Here is a 15,243-nt window from a genome sequence, read left to right as displayed (position 1 = left end):
TTTTTTTGCAGCTGTTTTTTGACGGCAAAGGATTTTAAGGTATCAAATTTACTAACAGAGCAGCAGTTTTTTGTTAACAATTGACAATTGCTGTTCTCGGAGTTTCTTTCGTTAACAGACGATGTAATATACCATTGTTAAGGTGTTTTTGATATTCGATTGTACAATAGCCGAAGATGAGCTTTATTGTATCTTCCTACAAAGGGATGCACGTGCTGATTCTATCTTTCGAATAAATTTTTGAAATTTCTTTTTTAACAAAGCAACATTTGTGTATAAGCAATTTCAGATGTTCTCAAGCACAGCTTAGTTAATGTTTACATTATATAAATAATAGGGAATTCCTTCACATTAATTGAAGGATAACAAATATCAAATTTAGAATAATAGAAATTTTTGTGAGCAAATACTACAACAAGATTATGGCGTTTATGACATGACGTAACTTTGGGAAACATCAAAACACCCGGGTTTTCAAATTTTTTCTCCGCAGGAAAGAAAACTAAAGGCAAGCACAGATTTGCAATTACTTGCACCGTAAACAAAATTTAGCTTTGGTTACTAGTCTGTACTATTTGCTTTTGACTTGACTTTTTCAAAGATCTTGTTCGTTATAAAATGAAGAAAGAAAGTTCAAATACAATATTAGTTGACTGTGTATGTACAGTGGAGTTTATTCATTCATTACGACCAACTTCTAGGTATAGAACAGCGTAACCATAGATAGAGAGTGATTGATCATTCCTGCTTTTTTTGAGTATGTTAGATTCTATTGTCGTGAAGTATATCAAGTGCAGCAATTTCTGTGACTGGATTTTATTACCCCGACAGATTCTGCATTTGTCGGATACAAGTCTATGTCCCCGCAGAAATTTTTTTGTGGGAGTGAGAACTGACCACAACAATGCGTCTAACTAAGTCATTTTGTCTCAGGGGTTGTCCGGTATCCTCTTCCCGCACTATCTTTGGACTTTCAGTGTTGTTTTTCAAAAACAACTTCTCAACCTGTTTTTTGACCGCATCTGTTAACAATTGATATTCAAATACCTCGCTGAAAACAGATTACATAAAGTTGAGTGGTTTATTTGCAAAACTTTAACTTGTATATAGGTTGCCGAGGAGTGCGATGATTTGTATTATTACGGATCTCTGTAATCTAGAGGCGCTCTGAAAATTTTGCAAGATGTTTTCACATTTCTGTGTAACTCAAAATGTAGATTTGGTGAAGACGTTACTAAATTTTTTATCCTCTATTGTTCAACAAGAACAATATTCTTGTCTTTTTTTGAATACGGGTAATACTTCACCAGTCCTCGATCGTGATGAAAGGCATCCTCGATTCCTTGCAAAACAATTTTAGGTATTTTACCAGGGCTGGGAGCGTTTGCTTTGCGGTTCACAGATTTTACTCGTATCAAGAATTTTTTATAAAATTTTGCCAATCTGCCGCCTTTCAGGATTACGACGAATAAGCAACTACAGGGATAAAAACACCCGTTTAAAATTTCCGATTCAATGTTATTTTTGGCAGTTTCTGATACATTGCGTTCGATGAAATAGGAGGGGATCCAAGCGTTGCCGAATCACGTGTCCGAGTTTAATTTTTATTGAAATTTTTTGACCATCTTTCCACCAAGATCTTTTTGTTCAGGCTTGATTTCTAAATTATTCTGATTTGACATCTTCTGTGCCTGTGCTGGAGATTCTTAAATTCGCAGTCGGTAGTACTTACTTTTTTTCAGATTCAGTATGTTTTTGAAGCAACACATTTCACATAATTTTATTTCCTCTTTCAAGCTATTTTGATCCTTGTCAGAGGCGTAAATTTTGTGCTAAGCGAAAAACTGTACGTTTCAATAATGTTTCAGTGAGGTTGTTAACACAATTGTAAAGAAAAATGGGACTAGGAGGCAGACCTGTGATACACCGAGTTAAAATTTTACAGTATGATTCTTTTCACTTAATAATTCCTCTCTATTAGTTAGACGGAGTGTCTCCGTTTTTTTTAAATATCTATTGTTTTCTTTCAAAATTTTCTTCCTGCACATGTCTTTGACAGCTTCAATAAACAGTGATGTCAGCGCTCTATAAGGCTGCCTTAAAAATAGGTAAAACAAATTATAGAAGCTTAGCCTCAAATTTGAAACACTAAAAAGATTATCAGTGTTTTAGAGGGTTTGTATTAATGTTGATCTCTGTTTTCTGAAGCTATTCAATATTTAGAGTTATGTAAAGGTTTTTCATGGGGAAATAAAACACTGAGGCTGCCGAAACAGAATAGATCCAATACTTTTACAGTACAATTCCTTTCACGTAGTAATTCTTTCAATTAGTTGGACGGAGTGTTTGCGGGTCTTTCCCATTATAGCCCTCCCCATGAAATTACGGCCCCCTCATTATGGTATAGTAGTGGTAGTAGTACAAGCTTAGGGCTATTGCCCCTGGGGCGTCAATCCCAGCGTTTATCAGTCTATTTCATTTTATCGTTTTTAAGTTGGGGGGCTATAGGTTATCTGATTACTAAACTGGGGGGGGCTATAATGGGATTGACCCATGTTTGCAATTTTTATCTTAACTAGGGTTGATTTTCAAAATTTTCTTAATACACATGTTTTTGACAGCTTCAATTAACAATTGTTTCGAGAGCGCTCAAAAACTTTCTTGAAAACAAGTTAAATAAAGCTTAGCGGTTTATCCTCGGGTTGTAGCCTTTATATAGATTGTCAAGGAATTTTCTGAAGCTATTCAATTCTTTCAAATTATGCAAAAAATATTTCACAATTTTGGTTCAACAAATGCATCTTTTGAAGACTTTACAAAACCAAACTGTTGGCTTGTATTGCTCAACCGATGCGTTGTCCTTTTCTTTGAATATGGGTTTTTATTCACTAATCTGCAAAAATGATGAAAAGCAACTACTGGAAATTTCAGTTTCAAATTTCGTTTTGCTGTCTCTGATACCTTGCGCCCGATAAAAGATGAGGTATTTCAACTTTTTCTTCATCAATTTTCTGATTATGGTTTCAAGCACAATTTGTTGGTGGTGTCTACACCCTTTTTTTCAGACTGGAATTCTAAATATTTCTGAAATTAAGCAATATTCATTTGCTCTGTTGTAAAGGGAACCGGATCTAGAGTGCACTGATAGAAAAATTCTTAAAATAAATATTCCTTACAACTATTTAGAAGGACCTTCTGCGTTTCATTAGATAATCAGCGTTGATTTTAAAAACTTTCTTCCAACATATGTTTGACCGATTCTGTTAACAATTGAATTGCTCGCTCTCAAATGCTTTCTTGAAAACAAGTTAAAATAGTATATAGATTTTCATGGCATCAGTTGATTTGAAGTATTACTGTTCTTTATTTTCTACGCAATTTTTTAAAGCTATGCAAATTTTCTTTCTTAGTTTTGTATAAATCAGCGAATGCAGGTTTTTGGAAGACGTTACAAAACGAACCTTTCTGGCTTGTATTGCTCAATGGATGCATTGTTCTTGTCTTCTTCGAAATTGAGTATTACTAAAAGGTAATCTTGGTTCTTTGCAGAACAGATTTTAAGTATTTTGTCAATGCTGTTGGGTGTTTCAAAGTAAGGGCCTTTTTGCTTTTCGGCCCTCAGACTTTATTCATATCAATTTTTTTGAAAAATTATTGGGTCATTGATTCGTTTTTCACAGTTCTATTTGCAAAATTGCAATTAAGATCATTTTGTTCAGGATTTATTTCTAAATTTTTTTTCATTTGAGGGAACCTTTACTTGTCCTGATGATTCTTTGATTGGCAGTGCGTGATAATTACTTTCGCTGAGATTGAATTTGTTTTTGATGTCTTTGTTCAAAACAGTTTTGTTCGTTGTCACAAGCGTAAACTCTCTGCATAGCGGAACACTGTACGTTTGAGGAATGTCTCATTGGGACTGTTAATATAGCTTTAAAGAAAAGTGGACCCTGGAGACACCTGTGATACACTGATTAATACTTTGGATCTTTTCTTCCCCCAACCCCAGCTTAGTGAGCATAAAATTTTTGTGAACCCCAAGCGCACGTGCTAATTTTTTTACATAGTAACGTGCTATATAACAACATATAATTTGTCGCTTGGGTTCAAAAAAATCACTGGGGGGGGCTGAAACAGAATAGATCCAACACTTTTACAGTACACTTCCTTTCACGTAGTATTTTTTTTCACTTAGTTGGACGGAGTATTTGCGGGTCATTCCCATTATAGCTCCCCATGAAATTATAGCCCACTCATTATGGTACAGTAGTGGTAGTAGTACAAACTTCGGGCTATTGCCCCTGGGGCGTCAATCCCATAGTTTATCAGTCTATTTCATTTTATCGTTTTTAAGTTGGGGGGCTATAGGTTATCTGATTACTAAACTGGGGGGGGGGGGCTATAATGGGATTGATCCATGTTTGCAATTTTTATCTTAACTAGGGTTGATTTTCAAATTTTTCTTAATACACATGTTTTTGACAGCTTCAGTTAACAATTGTTTCGAGAGCGCTCAAGTGCTTTCTTGAAAAGAATTTAAATTAAGCTTAGCGGTTTATCTTCGGAGTTGTAGCATTCATATAGATTGTCAAGAAATTTTCTGCAGCTATTCAATTCTTTAAAGCTATGCAGGAAATGTTTCACAATTTTGTTTCAATGAATGCATGTTTTTGGAAGACGTTACAAAACTAACCTTTAGGCTTGTATTGCTCAATCGATTCGTAGTTCTTGTCTTCTTCGAAATTGTGTATTACTGAAAAGCATCCTTGATTTTTTGCAGAACTGTTTTTTAAGTATTTTGTCAATGCTGGTGAGTGTTTCAAAGTACTTTTGCTTTTCGGACTTCAGATTTTATTCGTATCAAAAAATTTTATAAAATTTTTTCCATCTTATTTTTTTTTGGTTTTCAAATTTTATTTTTTTGTTGCCGCCTTTGAGGATTACGACGAATAAGCAACTACAGGGATCAAAACACCCGTTTAATTCCGATTCAATGTCATTTTTGGCAGCTTCTGATACATTGCGTTTGATAAAATAGGAGGGGATACAAGCGTTGCCGAATTACGAGTCCGCGTTTAATTTATAGTGAAATTTTTTGACCGTCTTTCCACCAAGATCTTTTTGTTCAGACTTGATTTCTAAATTATTCTGATTTGACATGTTCTGTACTTGTGCTGATGATTCTTGAATTCGCAGTCGGTAGTACTTACTTTTGTTCAGATTCAGTATGTTTTTGAAGCAACACATTTCACATAATTTTATTTCCTCTTTCAAGCTATTTTGATCCTTGTCAGAGGCGTAAATTTTTTGCTAAGCGAAAAACTGTACGTTTCAATAATGTTTCAGTGAGTTTGTTAACACAATTGTAAAGAAAAATGGGAATAGGAGGCAGACCTGTGATACACCGAGTTAAAATTTTACAGTATGATTCTTTTCACTTAATAATTCCTCTCTATTAGTTAGACGGAGTGTCTCCGTTTTTTTTAAATATCTATTGTTTTCTTTCAAAATTTTCTTCCTGCACATGTCTTTGACAGCTTCAATAAACAGTGATGTCAGCGCTCTATAAGGCTGCCTTAAAAATAGGTAAAACAAATCATAGAAGCTTAGCCTCAAATTTGTAACACTAAAAAGATTATCAGTGTTTTAGAGGGTTTGTATTAATGTTGATCTCTGTTTTCTGAAGCTATTCAATATTTAGAGTTATGTAAAGGTTTTTCATGGGGTCATAAAACACTGGGGGTTGCCGAAGCAGAATAGATCCAATACTTTTACAGTACAATTCCTTTCACGTAGTAATTTCTTTCAATTAGTTGGACGGAGTGTTTCCGGGTCTTTCCCATTATCCCCCCATGAAATTATAGCCTCCTCATTATGGTATATTAGTGGTAGTAGTAGTACAAGCTTAGGGCTATTGCCCCTGGAGCGTCAATCCCAGTGTTTATCAGTCTATTTCAATTTATCTTTTTCAAATGTGGGGGGAACTAGAGGTTATCTGATCACTAAACTGGGGGGCTACAATGCGATTGACCCGTGTTTGCAATTTTTATCTTAACTAGGTTTGATTTTGAAATTTTTCTTAATACACATGTTTTTGACAGATTCAGTTAACAATTGTTGTGAGAGCGTTCAAGTGCTTTCTTGAAAACAAGTTAAACTAAGCTTAGCAGTTTATCGTTGGAGTTGTAGCATTTATATAGATTGTCAAGGAATTTTCTGCATCTATTCAATTATTTGAAGCTATGCAAAAAATGTTTCACATTTTTTTTTCAATGAATGCACGTTTTTGGAAGACGATAGAAATCTAACCTATTGGCTTGTATTGCTTAATCGATGCGTTGTTCTTGTGTTCTTCGAAATTGAGTATTACTGAAAGGTATCCTTGATTTTTTGCAGAATTGTTTTTTAATTATTTTGTAAATGCTGGTGATTGTTTCAAAGTAAGGGCACTTTTGCTTTTTGGACTTCCGATTTTATTCGTATCAAGAGTTTTTATAAAATTTTGCCATCTTATTTTTTTTGGTTATCAAATTTTATTTTTTTGTTGCCGCTTTTCAGGGTTACGACGAATAAGCAACTACAGGGATCAAAACACCCGTTTTATTTTTCCAATACAATGTCATACAATGTCATTTTTGGCAATTTCTGATACATTGCGTTTGATAAAATGGGAGGGGATCAAAGCGTTGCCGAATCGCGTGTCCGCGTTTAATTTATAGTGAAATTTTTTGACCATCTTTCCACCAAGATCTTTTTGTTCAGACTTGATTTCTAAATTATTCTGATTTGACATGTTCTGTACCTGTGCTGATGATTCTTGAATTCGCAGTCGGTAGTACTTACTTTTGTTCAGATTCAATTTGTTTTTCAGGCAACACATTTCACATAATATGATTTCCTCGTTCAAACCATTTTTATCCTTGTCAGAAGCGTAAATTTTGTGCTAAGCGAAAAACTGTACGTTTCAATAATGTATCAGTGAGTTTGTTAACACAATTGTAAAGAAAAATGGGAATAGGAGACAGACCTGTGATACACCGAGTTACATTTTTACAGTATGATTCTTTTCACTTAATAATTCCTCTCTATTAGTTAGACGGAGTGTCTCCGTTTTTATAAATATCTATTGTTGTTTTTCAAAAGTTTTTTTTCTGCACATGTCTTTGACAGCTTCAGTAAGGCAGTGATGTCAGCGCTCTATAAGGCTGCCTTAAAAATAAGTAAAATAAATTATAGAAGCTTAGCTTCAAATTTGAAACATTTAAAAAGATTATCAGGGTTTTAGAGGGTTTGTATTAATGTTGATCTCTGTTTTCTGAAGTTATTCAATTTTTAGAGTTATGTAAAGGTTTTTCATGGGGTCATAAAACACTGGAGGTTGCCGAAACAGAAAAGATCCTATTTTTTTTACAGTACAATTCGTATCACGTAGTAATTTCTTTCAATTAGTTGGACGGAGCGTTTGCGGGTGTTTCACATTATAGCCCTCCCCATGAAATTATGGCCCCCTCACTATGGTTGATTTACAAAACTTTCTTAGTACACATGTTTTTGACAGCTTCAATTAACAATTGTTATGAGAGCGCTCAAAAGCTTTTTTGAAAACAAGTTGAATAAAGCTTAGTGGTTTATCCTCGGGGTTGTAGCCTTTATATAGATTGTCAAGGAATTTTCTGAAGCTATTCAATTCTTTAAAATTAAGCAAAAAATATTTTACAATTTTGGTTCAACAAATGCATCTTTTGAAGACTTTACAAAACCAACCTATTGGCTTGTATTGCTCAACCGATGCGTTTTCCTAGTCTTTGAATACAGGTCTTTCTTCACTAATCTGCAAAAATGATGAAAAGCAATTACTGGAAATAAGTATCCCGGTTACGATTTCAGTTTCAAATTTCGTTTTGCTGTCTCTGATACCTTGCGCCCGATAAAGGATGAGGTATTTCAACTTTTTCTTCATCAATTTTTTGATTATGGTTTCAAGCACAATTTGTTGGCCGTGTCTACACTTTTTTTTCAGACTGGAATTCTAAATATTTCTGAAATTAAGCAATATTTATTTGTTCTGTTGTAAAGAGAACCGGATCTAGTGTGCACTGATAGAAAAATTCTCAAAATAAGGATTCCTTTCAATTAATTAGAAGGATTTTCTGCGTTTCTTTAGATAATCAGCGTTGATTTTAAAAACTTTCTACTTTCTACCCACATATGTTCGACCGATTCTGTTAACAATTGAATTGCTCGCTCTGAAATGCTTTCTTAAAAACAAGTTAAAATAGTATATAGATTTTCATGGCATCAGAAGATTTGAAGTACTAATGGTCTATTTTTTCTGAAGCTACGCAATTTTTTAAAGCTATGCAAATCTTCTTTCTTAGTTTGGTATAATTCAACGAATGCATGTTTTGGAAGATGTTACAAAACTAACCTATTGGCATGTATTGCTCAATGGATGCTTTTCTCGTCTTCTTCAAAATTGAGTATTATTGAAAGGTAATCTTGGTTCTTTGCAGAACGGTTTCTAAGTATTTTGTCAATGCTGTTGGGTGTTTCAAAGTCAGGGCCTTTTTGCTTTTCGTCCCTCAGACTTTATTCATATCAATTTTTTTGAAAAATTATTGGGTCATTGATTCGTTTTTCACAGTTCTATTTGCAAAATTGCAATTAAGATCATTTTGTTCAGAATTTATTTCTAATTTTTTTTATTTGAGGGAATTTTTACTTGTCCTGATGATTCTTGGATTGGCAGTGCGTGATAATTACTTTCGCTGAGATTGAGTTTGTTTTTGATGTCTTTGTTCAAAACAGTTTTGTTCGTTGTCACAAGCGTAAACTCTGCATAGCGGAACACTGTACGTTTGAGGAATGTGTCATTGGGATTGTTAATATAACTTTAAAGAAAAGTGGACCCTGGAGACACCTGTGATACACTGACTAATAGTTTGGATCTATTCTTCCCCCTCCCCCAGCTTAGTGAGCATAAAATTTTTAAGAACCCCAAGCGCACGTGCTATTTTTTTTACATAGTAACGTGCAATATAACAACATATAATTTGTAGCTTGGGTTCAAAAAAAATCACTGGGGGCTGGAACAGAATAGATCCAATACTTTTACAGTACAATTCCTTTCACGTAGTAATTTCTTTCAATTAGTTGGACGGAGTGTTTCCGGTTCTTTCCCATTATCCCCCATGAAATTAAAGCCTCCTCATTATGGTACAGTAGTGGTAGTAGTACAAACTTCGGGCTATTGCCCCTGGGCGTCAATCCCATAGTTTATCAGTCTAATTCAGTTTATCGTTTTTAAGTTGGGGGGCTATAGGTTATCTGATCACTAAACTGGGGGGTGGGGCTAAAATGGGATTGATCCATGTTTGCAATTTTTATCTTAACTAGGGTTGATTTTCAAATTTTTCTTAATACACATGTTTTTGACAGCTTCAGTTAACAATTGTTTTGAGAGCGCTCAAGTGCTTTCTTGAAAAGAAGTTAAATTAAGCTTAGCGGTTTATCTTCGGAGTTGTAGCATTCATATAGATTGTCAAGAAATTTTCTGCAGCTATTCAATTCTTTAAAGCTATGCAGGAAATGTTTCACAATTTTGTTTCAATGAATGCATGTTTTTGGAAGACGTTAAAAAACTAACCTTTAGGCTTGTATTGCTCAATCGATTCGTAGTTCTTGTCTTCTTCGAAATTGTGTATTACTGAAAAGCATCCTTGATTTTTTGCAGAACTGTTTTTTAAGTATTTTGTCAATGCTGGTGAGTGTTTCAAAGTACTTTTGCTTTTCGGACTTCAGATTTTATTCGTATCAAAAAATTTTATAAAATTTTTTCCATCTTATTTTTTTTTGGTTTTCAAATTTTATTTTTTTGTTGCCGCCTTTCAGGATTACGACGAATAAGCAACTACAGGGATCAAAACACCCGTTTAATTCCGATTCAATGCCATTTTTGGCAGCTTCTGATACATTGCGTTTGATAAAATAGGAGGGGATACAAGCGTTGCCGAATTACGTGTCCGCGTTTAATTTATAGTGAAATTTTTTGACCATCTTTCCATCAAGATCTTTTTGTTCAGACTTGATTTCTAAATTATTCTGATTTGACATGTTCTGTACCTGTGCTGATGATTCTTGAATTCGCAGTCGGTAGTACTTACTTTTGTTCAGATTCAATTTGTTTTTCAGGCAACACATTTCACATAATATGATTTCCTCGTTCAAACCATTTTTATCCTTGTCAGAAGCGTAAATTTTGTGCTAAGCGAAAAACTGTACGTTTCAATAATGTATCAGTGAGTTTGTTAACACAATTGTAAAGAAAAATGGGAATAGGAGACAGACCTGTGATACACCGAGTTACATTTTTACAGTATGATTCTTTTCACTTAATAATTCCTCTCTATTAGTTAGACGGAGTGTCTCCGTTTTTTTAAATATCTATTGTTGTTTTTCAAAAGTTTTCTTCATGCACATATCTTTGACAGCTTCAGTAAAGCAGTGATGTCAGCGCTCTACAAGGCTGCCTTAAAAATAGGTTAAATAAATTATAGAAGCTTAGCCTCAAATTTGTAACATTTAAAAAGATTATCAGGGTTTTAGAGGGTTCGTTTAAATGTTGTTTTCTGAAGCTATTTTTAGAGTTATGTAAAGGTTTTTCATGGGGTCATAAAACACTGGGGGTTGCCGAAGCAGAATAGATCCAATACTTTTACAGTACAATTCCTTTCACGTAGTAATTTCTTTCAATTAGTTGGACGGAGTCTTTCCGGGTCTTTCCCATTATCCCCTCATGAAATTATAGCCTCCTCATTATGGTATAGTAGTGGTAGTAGTACAAGCTTCGGGCTATTGCCCCTGGGGCGTGAATCCCAGTGTTTATCAGTCTATTTCAGTTTATCTTTTTCAAATGGGGGGGCTAGAGGTTATCTGATCACCAAACAGGGGGGGGGGGGGGGGGCTGTAATGGGATTGACCCGTGTTTGCAATTTTTTTTACTTAACTAGGGTTGATTTACAAAATTTTCTTATTTTACATGTTTTTGACAGCTTCAATTAACAATTGTTGCGAGAGCGCTTAATAGCTTTCTTGAAAACAAGTTAAATGAAGCTTAGTGGTTTATCCTCGGGGTTGTAGCCTTTATATAGATTGTCAAGGAATTTTCTGAAGCTAGTCAATTCGTTAAAACTATGCAAAGAATATTTCACAATTTTGGTTCAACAAATGCATTTTTTGAAGACTTCATAAAACCAACCTATTGGCTTGTATTGCTCAACCGATGCGTTGTCCTTTTCTTTGAATATGGGTTTTTATTCACTGAACTGCAACAGTGATGAAAGGTATATTTGCAGTGCTCTTTGCAGCACAATTTCAAAGTATTTTTCCAATGCTGGTAGACGTTTGAGAATGAATGAACAGGATTTATTTTGCTCACTCTCATATTAGTTTTGTTATGTATTTCAAGTTATTTTATATCAATTGTTATTTGTCAGTTCACCTAAATTTGTTAGATAGTTCTGATTGGGACGTTAGTGTGACGTGGTTGCCCCATAATTTTTTCAAAACCCATTTTGCAATTTTTCCTGCCATTGATAATTTCCGTAAGTCATCTAAATTTCTCATTATTTTCAATAATGCAAAACAGTTTCCAAAAGATGGATGTTTCGAGCTTGCACTGGACTTTTCGTCTATATTTTATTGGTTCTGTTGTGCTTCGGCGCCTCTAGTTATTTGATGCCTCCTATTTATATATGAAGAAAAATATCACTGGGGATCAAAAAACGTATATGCCCATTACGCGCGGGGGGGGGGGGGGCATGTAGCGGGCGAACATTACGCCGTTCCCTTCTTGTTTGCCCGCTACATGCGTAACTCGTTGGTTTCCTTTAGCACTCTCTCAAAGTAATTAAGCCAATCTTTCTAATAAATCGGGATCTGCTGGGACCCTATGATTTCATATATCATTCTGAAGCTTTAACGTTCTTTGTGAATTCGAATAGTTTCCCTTTAAATCCATTTTCTGCAAATCTTCCCGTTTCTGGTTATGTGCTTATTATGAGACAACACAAAGCATTAGTCCAAAAACCGTTAATTTTTATAGTAGTAGTAGAAATTCATGCTTCACGCCAGTTTTGTCGTAGATTTTTCACCCGTCGTTTACTGCTGAGCGAACCTTCTGATTCAAGTTTCAGCATTGAGAGTTGCACTCTCAATGCTCTAAGGACCAGTATTTTTTGTAGTTTTTGAAGTGTTGTTGTTGTTATTTAAAAAATTCCAGTAAGATTGTAAATGTTATTGTTAATTTTATTTGATTGCCGGTTTATTTATTTCTGTTGCAAATAAATTCAATAGTTTTTTAGTTTGATTCCGGAAATTTTCGTCTGCTTTTTTGTATTAGTCTTTTCAGTTTCCCATATACTTAATTTTTGTTTCCTTGTTTTTAATATTGTCAGTATCAATTTCGGGATTTTCAAGAGCTGCAGTAATTATTATGTTTTCAGTCTAACTTTGTTATTCATGTCCCATGAAATAATCATCTAAGCGATCCATTTTTATGCGCTCGATCAATCTTCTTTATATCAGTTTTGTTCGACTTCCAGACTTAGGATTAATAAGCAACTACTGGAGATGAATAGCCCGTTTGCGATTTAAATTTCAAGTTTCGATATGATCTATCTGATACACTGCTTGATAAAGTAAGAAGGGTTCCAAGTTTTGCTACAGCACTTGTCTGAGCTGGGTTTCGAGCACCATTTGTGGGCCATTTTTACACAAAGATCTTCTTGTTCAGGCTTAATTTCTAAATTTTTCTGTTCTGACGTGACTTTCACCTCTTATGATTCTAGGCTTGGCAGTACGTAAAATTTACTTTCGCTCCGATTCAGACTGTTTTTCAGGCAACAGTTTTCAATTCTTATGATGTCTTTGTTCAAACCAGGTAAGTTAGTTGTCATAAGCTTAAACCGTCTGCAAAGCGGAATACAATACATTTCAAGAATGTATCTGTGGGTTTGTTAATATAATTTTAAAGAAAAGTGAACCTAAGAGATACCCCTGTGGTACACTGATCAATACAGTTACAGTTTGAAAATTCTTTTCAATAAATTGGAAGGAGTGTTTGCCTTTTGTTAGATAACTAGCTGTGTTTCTCAAAGAATTTCTGCCTACACCTGCTCCTTTTTGACCACTCCTGGTGACGGTTGATGCGGGAGCTCTCAAATGTTTTCTTGGATCTTTTTCGTTTGTGCCCGCAAAACGCTATGCGCTCCTATTTGCAGAGCACGTGCTATTGCATAGTAAATCGCTATGTAAAAATATTGTACGTGCGTCTGAGGGTTGCAAATAATAGGCACTCACTAAGCTAAGGGTGCAGAAAGGCAAAAGATCCGCTTTATTTAAACCAGGATAAAAAAGTGGCTGTTTATCCTGGGAGTTGTAACATTTATAGGGATTAAAATGGAGTGATGAGATCTCGGTTTCCTGAAGTCATGCTGGAAGCCATGCAAGAAATTTTTCACACTTGTATAATTCAAAAAGCACCTGTTTTTCCAGATGTTACAAAGCAAACTTTGGCCTTTATTGTTCAGCCGATGCGCTGTCCTTGTTTTCGAATATATGTTATTACTATGATAAATTTAAAGAAAACTATAAGACTGCCAAAAAACTTTCCCAAACAACATTTGTGATGCAAAATTTTTTGAATTGACAAGCAAACCACCCATTTGCATATTGTTGCCTTTTTACGTCATTAATTGATAAATTGAATACCTGCACTGGCTCTGACGTACCCTTACTGTCATGCTGTTCTCAGGTATGGCTCCTAAGCAGACAGCACAAGAAAAAAATTGAGAAGCTACAAAAATGAGCCATTTCATGGATACTACATGGGAGAACATGCAACTAGAAAGAAACATTGATAGCTTTAAAATTGTTGTCCCTAAGCCTATATATCGAAATGTACGGTTTACTGCTTTTATCATTATTACTTTATACTAAATTTGACGTGAAATTAAACACCGAATATCAAGACTTCGACAAGACAAAACAAATCGTAAGAAGAGAATTAAAATAGCAAAAAATCGTTTTAAGACGACTGAGAGAAACTTTGTGCACAGAACCAAACTGCTTAAATCTTTTCAATCGTTCCTTTCAATTTAGCTCAACTATCAAGCATAAAATTTGTGAGTGACATCTACTGGAATTCCCTCCAAACAAAATATGACTTCAACAAATGCATGTGGAGAATCTTATAGAAATGAGGGCTGTGCAACCCACTAACGAAAGTCGAGTAGAACTTGGACACGGAAAGAAGCGTGTCTCGAAGGACCCCTGGGATGACCCTGAAGCCTGAACTACTACTACATCTAAGGAGTTTTTAAATAACTAACCGAGCCGAGAGAAAACACGTCTAAAACGTATACAAATTTGTCTCGAAATCGCGAATACTTCGATTTATCGTCCTGAGCCAAATGCCTCACTCCGAAGCTTTTTGATTTGCAGATGATTTTCTGTTGCTCTACTCTTCTCAGTTGTTCTCTAAGTCCTCCATCTTGGAAAAAGCTTGAAAACTATAGAGTACTGTTGTCTGGGAAACAAGATGAACGCAAACATGAAAGTTTTTTATTATCGAAGGAAGAAATACACTGCGCATTGCAACCAAGTAACAGAAAAACTGAAATTACCGAAAAAAGCAAGATATTGGGCATTTTTTAAATCAAAAACTGTGAACTACTGGTAACTGAACAACGCGGCTCCAAAGCCCTTAAAGCTTTCTTCCAAGTAAAACGTCACGTCTATTCAAAGAAGCCGATTTAGAAATTACACTGTTATGACGGTTGCGTAGTACCTATCATCACATACTGCTCGCAAGCGTGCCTATCGAACCTGAACAAATATGGAGAAATTAAAAGCACCCAGGTAATGGCAACTCGATAATTTCTATCTTCCTATACAGTCGAGCATGCTGAAGATGACTTACAGCTGTTTGCTACCGCTTTTGTTGGATATCGAAATGCACGATCTCTTACTTCTGCTAGCGACTAATAGAAATGAATTTGTTTTAACGGTAAATCTTGACAGAGTCAACGATAATGGGCGCGATAGCCGAGAAGACGTGTAGCCGAGAAAACAAACTAAGCAAAAAAAGAAGAACAGGGAAGAAGGAATTGACAATTAACAATTAAATTGATATAAAATAGATTTTTAATCAATTGATTTAAATTGATTTAAAAACAGAAGAAA

At 34.9% G+C, this 15,243-nt stretch overlaps 1 protein-coding gene across 1 annotated transcript in view; it reads right to left on the bottom strand.

Annotated features, from left to right (window-relative positions):
• The window catches only part of LOC142355963 (uncharacterized), a 52,200-nt gene that overhangs the window by 26,759 nt on the left and 10,198 nt on the right, over window positions 1–15,243 (bottom strand). The gene's annotated exons all lie outside the window — the stretch shown is intronic.

Source organism: Convolutriloba macropyga, unplaced genomic scaffold (assembly GCF_964194025.1).
Source record: "Convolutriloba macropyga unplaced genomic scaffold, txConMacr16.3 SCAFFOLD_821, whole genome shotgun sequence".
Taxonomy (NCBI): Eukaryota; Metazoa; Xenacoelomorpha; order Acoela; family Convolutidae; genus Convolutriloba; species Convolutriloba macropyga.
This window is presented reverse-complemented; position numbering and strand designations above follow the sequence as displayed.